We start from the raw sequence: 7,662 nt of genomic DNA, 5'->3' as shown, positions 1-7,662 counted from the left end.
ACTTTCCACCTGGTTTTGTGACACTTCACGGTGACTTTACGCTTGTAAGTGGAAAAGGGAGCTGGATGTGAACTCTAGTACTTGAGAAACCTTAGATAAGTGCTTTGACTTTTTGAAACTTCAACTTGACTTACACTCTACTTACCCTGTGGGCTGTGAGGATTAGATAATAAATGTGAAAGCTCTTATGAACTGCAAAGCACTGTACTAGGCCACCATAGTCGAACTGCTCCCTCATTTTTTTTTTTATTGAAGTAGAGTTGATTTCCAATATTGTGTGAGTTTCAAGCGTACAACATAGTGATTCAGAGGGTTTTTTTTTTGCAGATTCTTTTCCATTATAGGTTATTACCAGGTATTGAATATAGTTCCCTGTGTTATACAGTAAATCCTTGTGGCTTATCTATTTTATGTATAGTAGTTTGTTAATCCCAAACTCCTAATTCACTCCACCAGCCCCCCCCCCGCTCCTTTCCCCTTTGGTAGCCATAAGTTTGTTTTCTATGTCTGTGGGGAAAGGAAGCCAAGAAAAGAAAAACTCTTTTAAGTGATAGCAAGTCAACAGAGATCTGCCTACTGCACCCAGCTATAAAGCACAAATATTAAACAATATGTAAATGCATTGATTTTAAGGAGACAAAATTCCAATATGTTTTTAGGAGAGGGAATAGGTGTTGAACAGTGTTGAAAAACTTCTTTCAATGGATATTTTCCTTTTTAAAATTGTTCTCTCCTGTTTGTCAAATTGCTGGGTCTTGAGAATTTAAAATGAGCTTGTAGCAGCCTTGTTTCCGTGTTTTTCAGTCCTTCCCCTTCCCTAGAGTCTACACTACATGAACTGCCTTCAAACAGACAATAGTATTGCTTATCATCTTTGTCTTCTGTAGTTTTTTTAAACCTCAGAATTTTCTGAAATTCTATTCACATAATCAATTACCCCAATTATTTTAAATTTCGATAGTGACTACAGAATTACATTATAATGTAATGGAAATGTCTTGATTCTTTTAGGCATTTGCGGGTTTTCATAGAGACAACCTAACGGTTCCAGCACTGTAAGCTCTGGGGTGAGGTGCCCTAGGTTGGAATTCCAACTCTCATGTTGGGAGGACTCAGTGAAAATCGTATATGTGCAATGCCTCAGACACAGTAAATGCTCCGTCATAACTATTCTATGGAATTTTGCCTCATCTTAGAATCTTAGATCAATAAAATGTTTAATGTTCTCCCAGGTACATTCTACATGTGTCATTCAGTAGTTTAAACATCTTAATTTATCAGAAGCATAAAAAAAACAAACACATAACTAGTTTTTACTGCATAATAATGTTAAAGTGTACTTAAGAGTTTTGAAGGACACTGTCCCGCATATGAGAAAAATCAAGTTTACCATGAAACCTGAATTATATGACATTGCAAACTGAAAAAAGAACTATCCCCAAACCACCACCCACTCATTGGTTTAACTTGCCATTATATTCCATTTCAGTCAGAATAATCCTTATTTCAAAATATCTTTTTAATTATACAAAACTATAAAAATCTAGCAAAACCAGAGATATGGATATATTTTCCTGGAGGTTCACATGTCAATTTTTATTCACAATCTCTTTTTCAATACAATTTACAACTCATCCCGATTTCCAGTCTGATTATACAAATACTAAGTGGCAGAAAGGTCTGGAATAAATATATCAAAAAAAAGTGGGGTGGGAGGGAGCTGTTAAACTAAGTCTCATTCAACAGGTTCTGTGAAGGTGGGTTAAGTGTCTGGGAAATAAAAAAGATTAAGACACATAAAATAAGCTACAAGGATATATGTAACGATACAGGGAATATAACAAATATTTTATTACAGTAAATGGAGTATAACCTTTAAAACTTGTAAATCACTATATTGTACACCTGTAACATATAATATTGTATATCAACTATACTTCAGTTTTAAAAAAGAGTAAGACAAACTACTATATATAAAATAGATAAACAACAAGATCCTACTGTATAGCACAGGGAACTATATCTTGTAATAAAGTGTAATGGAAAAGGATATGAAAAAGAATAAATATATGTATATTTATACATGTATACATATATGTATAACTGAATCACTTTTCTGTACACCAGAAACTAACACAACATTGTAAATTAACTATACTCTAATAAAAACATTTTTTAAAAAAGTGAGATATAGTAAGTAGAAGGTTTTTTTTGTTTTTTAAAGATTTTTTTGATGTGGACCATTTTTAAAGTCTTTTATGGAATTTGTTACAACATTGCTTCTGTTTTATGTTTTTTTGGTTTTGTGGTCCCAAGGCATGTAGGATCTTAGCTCCCTAACCAGGGATCAAACATGTACCCTCTGCATTGGAAGGCGAAGTCTGAACCCCTGGACCGCAAGGGAAGTCCCTGGAAGTATTTTGGGTTTTTGTTTTTTAATTTTTTAAAACCATTTATTTATTTAGGCTGCTCCGGGTCTTCGTTGTGGCATGCAGGATCTTAGTTGCGGCATGCGGGCTTCTTAGTTGCGACATGCAGGATCTAGCTCCCCGACCAGGGATCGAACCCGGGCCCCCTGCTTTGGGAGCATGGAGTCTTAACCACTGGACCAGCAGGGAATTCCCAGTTGTTGGAAGTTTTTAGCTAAAGTTCTTTCAATATCTTCTTTGCCTTTTGCTCCAGGTTTAAGAATGCACGTTAACTCAGTTAAATGAAAGTTTCCCTTTTTGTCAATTGTCTCTCAACAGCTCATCCACTTCTCATCTACCAACTGATCTCCCATTGTCGTCAGATCTCTCTTGGTTAATCCTCCTGAATGGTGCCTACTGCTTCTTTATCAAAGCAAGCAAGAGCATTTCTGATGACATCTTCTGGATCTGCACCATTTAACTTCTCACCAAACACCGGGAAGAGCAAGGTGAAATTTATGGGCCCTGGGACCTCATTCATCATGGCATTGAGGTATGCATCAGCTGGATTCTTCCCTGGAGAAACAAGCACATCACGCAAATTTTCCTTGATGAAACCATCTCTGTTCTGATCAATTACATTGGAGGCCTCTTTGAACTCTTGAATCTGTCGTTGGTCAAATATGGCAAGCACACTGGAGGCGGCGAATTGAGGACATTTCTTGGTGGTCTTAGTCTTTACCATTTTGCTCTATGTGGTGGCTGTTTAATTCTGGGAATCGGTCCTTCAGAAGTTGCAGTTAATCTTGTCCAAACTCAGTCCCATTAAAGCATGAATGAATATCCCAGTCAGCCGCTGTAGAGGTCTCTTCAACAGAGCCCAAGGCCAGACACAAGAGCTTCCCTGTGCCCTGGTTTTTTAAGTTCCTATCAGTTGGATATGAAACGAGATTGACAAATTGCAGTACTTGTTGAATCTTAGTAATGGGTACTTGCGAGTCTGTTAGACTTTTCTTTTGAATTTGTTGTATGTTTGAAATCTTCCATAATAAAAATAGGTTAAATTATCCTATCCCCCCAAAGGGCTGCAATTCAATGGTTGTCAAGCTCTTAACAAAATGATTCCTTTTATTTTTCAAATAAAATCTTAGGTGGAACCTTAATATGTAAAACAAATCAAAGGTGAGGTGCTCTGGCTGAAGCTGGGGTGTGGGGTGACTAGAGTCCTGCCTCTGGCCTTCCATCTACACCAGCAGTGAGAGCCCTTGAGCCACTTCTGTAGTCTATGCTTACTTGCTACTCAAAGTGTGGGTCAGGGACCAGCAGCATCAGCATCACCTGGAGGCTTATGACTCTGAGGCCTCCACCCCAGACCAACTGAATCAGGACTTGCACTTTAATAATGTGCCCAGTGATTCCAGCGCACATTAGAGTTTAAGAAGCACAACTCTGTGGTAGCTTGAGGCTGGAGAGGCTAAGTGAACTGTATTTTACAAATGAACTAAGGAAGGCTCACAACAATGTGCACAAAGCCACACAGCTAGTGGGTAGGAGAGCCAAGGTTAGCAGCCAGGTTGCCTGACTTTCAGCTCAGCCATTTCTGCACTATCCTTGTCAATTGCACCCTATGGCAGATGCCCCTCTGGCCCCAGGGGACAAGTTCACACTTTGTTTCTGGGACCAAGCCCCTGTCTCCTGTCCTTGCATCTAAATCCATGACTTGCTTCTTACCTAACATCAAGGTGCTCCAGAACTGGGGTCAAGGGGCTTCCCTGGTGGCACAGTGGATAAGAATCTGCCTGCCAATTCAGGGGACACGGGTTTGACACCTGGTCCAGGAAGATCCCACATGCCGCAGAGCAACTAAGCCCGCGAGCTACAACTACTGAGCCGACAAGCCACAACTACTGAAGCCTGCGTGCCTAGAGCCTGTGCTCCGCAACAGAAGAAGCCACTTCAATGAGAAGCCTGCGCACCGCAATGAAGAGTAGCCCCCGCTCGCCGCAACTAGAGAAAGCCCGCACGCAGCAACGAAGACCCAACACAGCCAAAAATAAATAAATAAATAGATAGATAAAAGAACTGGGGCCAAACCTTGTCCCCACTATTCCTCTCTCCTGACACATTCCTCACCCTGGTTCTTGCTAGAAACTGTCTTTGGAGTCTGACAGCCTGATAGGAAAAGGTCTAGGAGGGTAGGCATTTGGCACTGGGATGTCCCTAAGCTGGTGGGAATTCAAGGCTCGGATTCCAGTTTCTGGCAAGGACTGGCATGAACGATATGGGGACCACTGCCCACTTCTTTGGACATGTGATCACCAATTGCTTCTGCTTCTGCTGTCAGGCAGGGCAGCTGCCACATACAATAAACATTTCAGCCTTGTTCCTTCTTTTTTTTTTTTTTTTGCGGTACGCGGGCCTCTCACTGTCGCGGCCTCTCCCGTTGCAGAGCACAGGCTCCGAACGCGCAGGCTCAGCGGCCATGGCTCACGGGCCCAGCCGCTCCGCGGCACGTGGGATCCTCCCAGACCGGGGCACGAACCCGCGTCCCCTAGCATCGGCAGGCAGACTCTCAACCACTGCGCCACCAGGGAAGCCCCAGCCTTGTTTCTTCTGAAGACCATTTAAAAATATAACGGATGCACCGAAATACTCTTTTTAAAAATTATACCTAATAAAATAATTTTATTTTTTAATTTTTTAAATTTAAGTATTGTTGATTTACAGTATTAGTTTCAGATATACAACATAGTGATTCAATATTTTATAGATTATACTCCATCTAGCATTATTATAAAATATTGGCTATATTCCTTGTGCTGTATAATATATCCTTGTTGCTTATTTATTTTATACATAGTAGTTTGTACCTCTTAATCCCCTGTCCCTATCTTGTCTCTTCCCCGCCCCTCCGCACTGGTAACCACTAGTTTGTTCTCTATATCTGGATACACCAGAACATTCTTAAATAGAAAGCCTTAGTTTCTTTTTTTTTTTTTCACGGCTTGCGCGATCTTAGTTCCCTGACCAGGGATTGAACCTGGGGCCACGGTAGTGAAAACACGGAGTCCTAACCACTGGACCGCCAGGGAAGTCCCAAGCCTTAGTTTCTTGATTCCTGATCCCAAAACCACTCTCACTGAGGCTGGGAATGCTTGATGTAGCCCTTGTCCTCGGCCACCCTGGCCTGGGTAAAACAAGGGGTAGGGTTTCATGGTGCTTGTGGTGTGTCCTGGCCCAGGACTGCAGGAATGGATTCCTCGGCAGAGCCTTGGCACCTTGTGGCCAGCAGTAAGTAGGCTGGCACTATTTATTTCATTGGACTCTGCATACACATCTGAAATGCAACAATCTACCAGCAGATGGCGATGAGGAGGGAAGAAAACAAATCCCAGGACTTCTTCCTTCCTCCTGGGCTTTATTCAATAAAAACTAAACATCTGAGTAATGATGGCTTTGCCCACCGAGTAGAAGGAAAGGCTGGGAGGGCAGGGGAGCCTTCTGCCTAGTACTAAGGTATATTTTTCTCAGCATGAATAGGATGTGGGTATGGATCAGGGGAGAAGCACCCTACATTTTGAAATGACTTAGAGCTTTTCTGGACATGACTTGCTGAAGATGAAAGATTTACTGATATGTTAAAGAACTGCTGTGAACATTTCCAAAGCTCAAGTCCATGCACGTGTCCGGTTGTGGGAGTAAGAAAAAAGGCTGGAAAACTGGAATGTTCATGGGTGCTTTTTCTATACCTTTCCTGGCCAGCCTGATGCTGTCTCATGTACAGAACCCATGAATGTAAAATGCATGACTTGGACTTCCCTGGTGGCGCAGCAGTTAAGAATCCACCTGCCAATGCATGGTACACGGGTTCGAACCCTGGTCTGGGAAGATCCCACATCCTGTGGAGCAAATAATTCCGTGCGCCACAACTACTGAGCCTGTGCTCTAGAGCCCGTGAGCCACAACTACTGAGCCCAAAAGCCACAACTACTGAAGCCTGCGTGCCTAGAGCCCGTGCCCCACAACAAGAGAAGCCACTGCAATGAGAAGCCCGCGCACAGCAACGAAGACCCAATGTAGCCAAAAACAATAAATAAAATAAATTAATTAAAAAATATATATTGAAAATAAATTCTTTCCTCGCCATCTGGCCACTTTCCAACAACTACCAGGAATGAAAGACATCTGGTTTCTGTGGATCCTAGAAAATATTTGTGAAAACTAACTCCATTAGTGCAAGCCCCTTAATTGTCCTAGAGGAAGGGTGTCCACTCTGAACTGGGGCCTTGGCAGGGAAAGGGGCAGGCCAAGGAGAAGTAGGGCAAGAGTCAGGAGTCTGGGAACAGGTTAGCTGGGTCTTCTGCTCTGGGTTGAAACCAGACTGCTATTTTCATCTGAGGCTCAGGGTCCTCTTCCAAGATCCCTGGTTGTTGATAGAATTCCTTTCCTTGTGGTTTTATGATTTTCTTGCTGGCTGTCAGCTGGGGATCGCTCTCGGGTTCTAGAGGCTGCCCACAGTTCCTTGCCAAGTGGCCTCCATACTTTTTTAAAAAGAGAGAAATTAAAAAGGCTTGGATAGACATGGGAAGTCTGGAATGGCAGGGTGAGGACGTCCATAAACCTGCTCCTCCATAAAAGCAAAGAAACGCTGGCAGAAATTGTCAGTGTCCACTTGTTCAGAACTCTGGAAATTAACCAAAGCCTTGCAACACTCTGAGATGCTTCTATTCAAGCAAAACTGCTGAATCTCATAAGAACAGTGAGAACAGCAGGCTTTATGGCTTTTTAACTTGGACTATTCCCATCCCCTTCTCCCCAGCTTCACGGGACCCTTAAAATCCAGCAGCCTCAACCATCAACCTGAAAAATGAACCAAAAACAACCCACATGGAAACAGCCCAAATGTCCTGGGGAGTGAGATTTGAGAGACTTTTGCTTTTTTACTTTATAGCACTTCTATACAATTGAATTGTTACAAGAGTGCTACTTTAAAAATAAACAACAGTGATAAATATAAAACAGAGGAAGAGAGGGTTCCTAAAAATGCTGTAGTGATTAAGGAATGGTAGATGGAAATTGTACAGAACTCTTCATGGCTCTTTCTAAATTAAAACCTATATTGACGTTCTTTTTATTTGATGTGCCATCTTTAACATTTCATTTTAGTGAAAGCCAAAAAAATGTATCTAAGAGCTTTTGTAAACACAGATTTGACTTTCGGTTCCTGATTCTACCTTCCCTGTAAGGTTCTAAG

General features: G+C 41.8%; 1 pseudogene across 1 annotated transcript; it reads right to left on the bottom strand.

Annotated features, from left to right (window-relative positions):
• Positions 1-2,572: 2,572 nt before the first annotated feature.
• Positions 2,573-2,959, bottom strand: LOC308608668 (myosin regulatory light chain RLC-A-like; annotated as a pseudogene). Its single transcript has one exon. The product of its transcript is annotated as a myosin regulatory light chain RLC-A-like (transcript).
• Positions 2,960-7,662: the final 4,703 nt, after the last annotated feature.

The sequence above is a fragment of the Mesoplodon bidens genome, assembly GCF_964165515.1.
Source record: "Mesoplodon bidens genome assembly, chromosome: X".
NCBI classification, from domain to species: Eukaryota; Metazoa; Chordata; class Mammalia; order Artiodactyla; family Ziphiidae; genus Mesoplodon; species Mesoplodon bidens.
The sequence above is the reverse complement of the archived record's forward strand: the minus strand, read 5'-3'. Positions and strand labels throughout refer to the sequence as shown.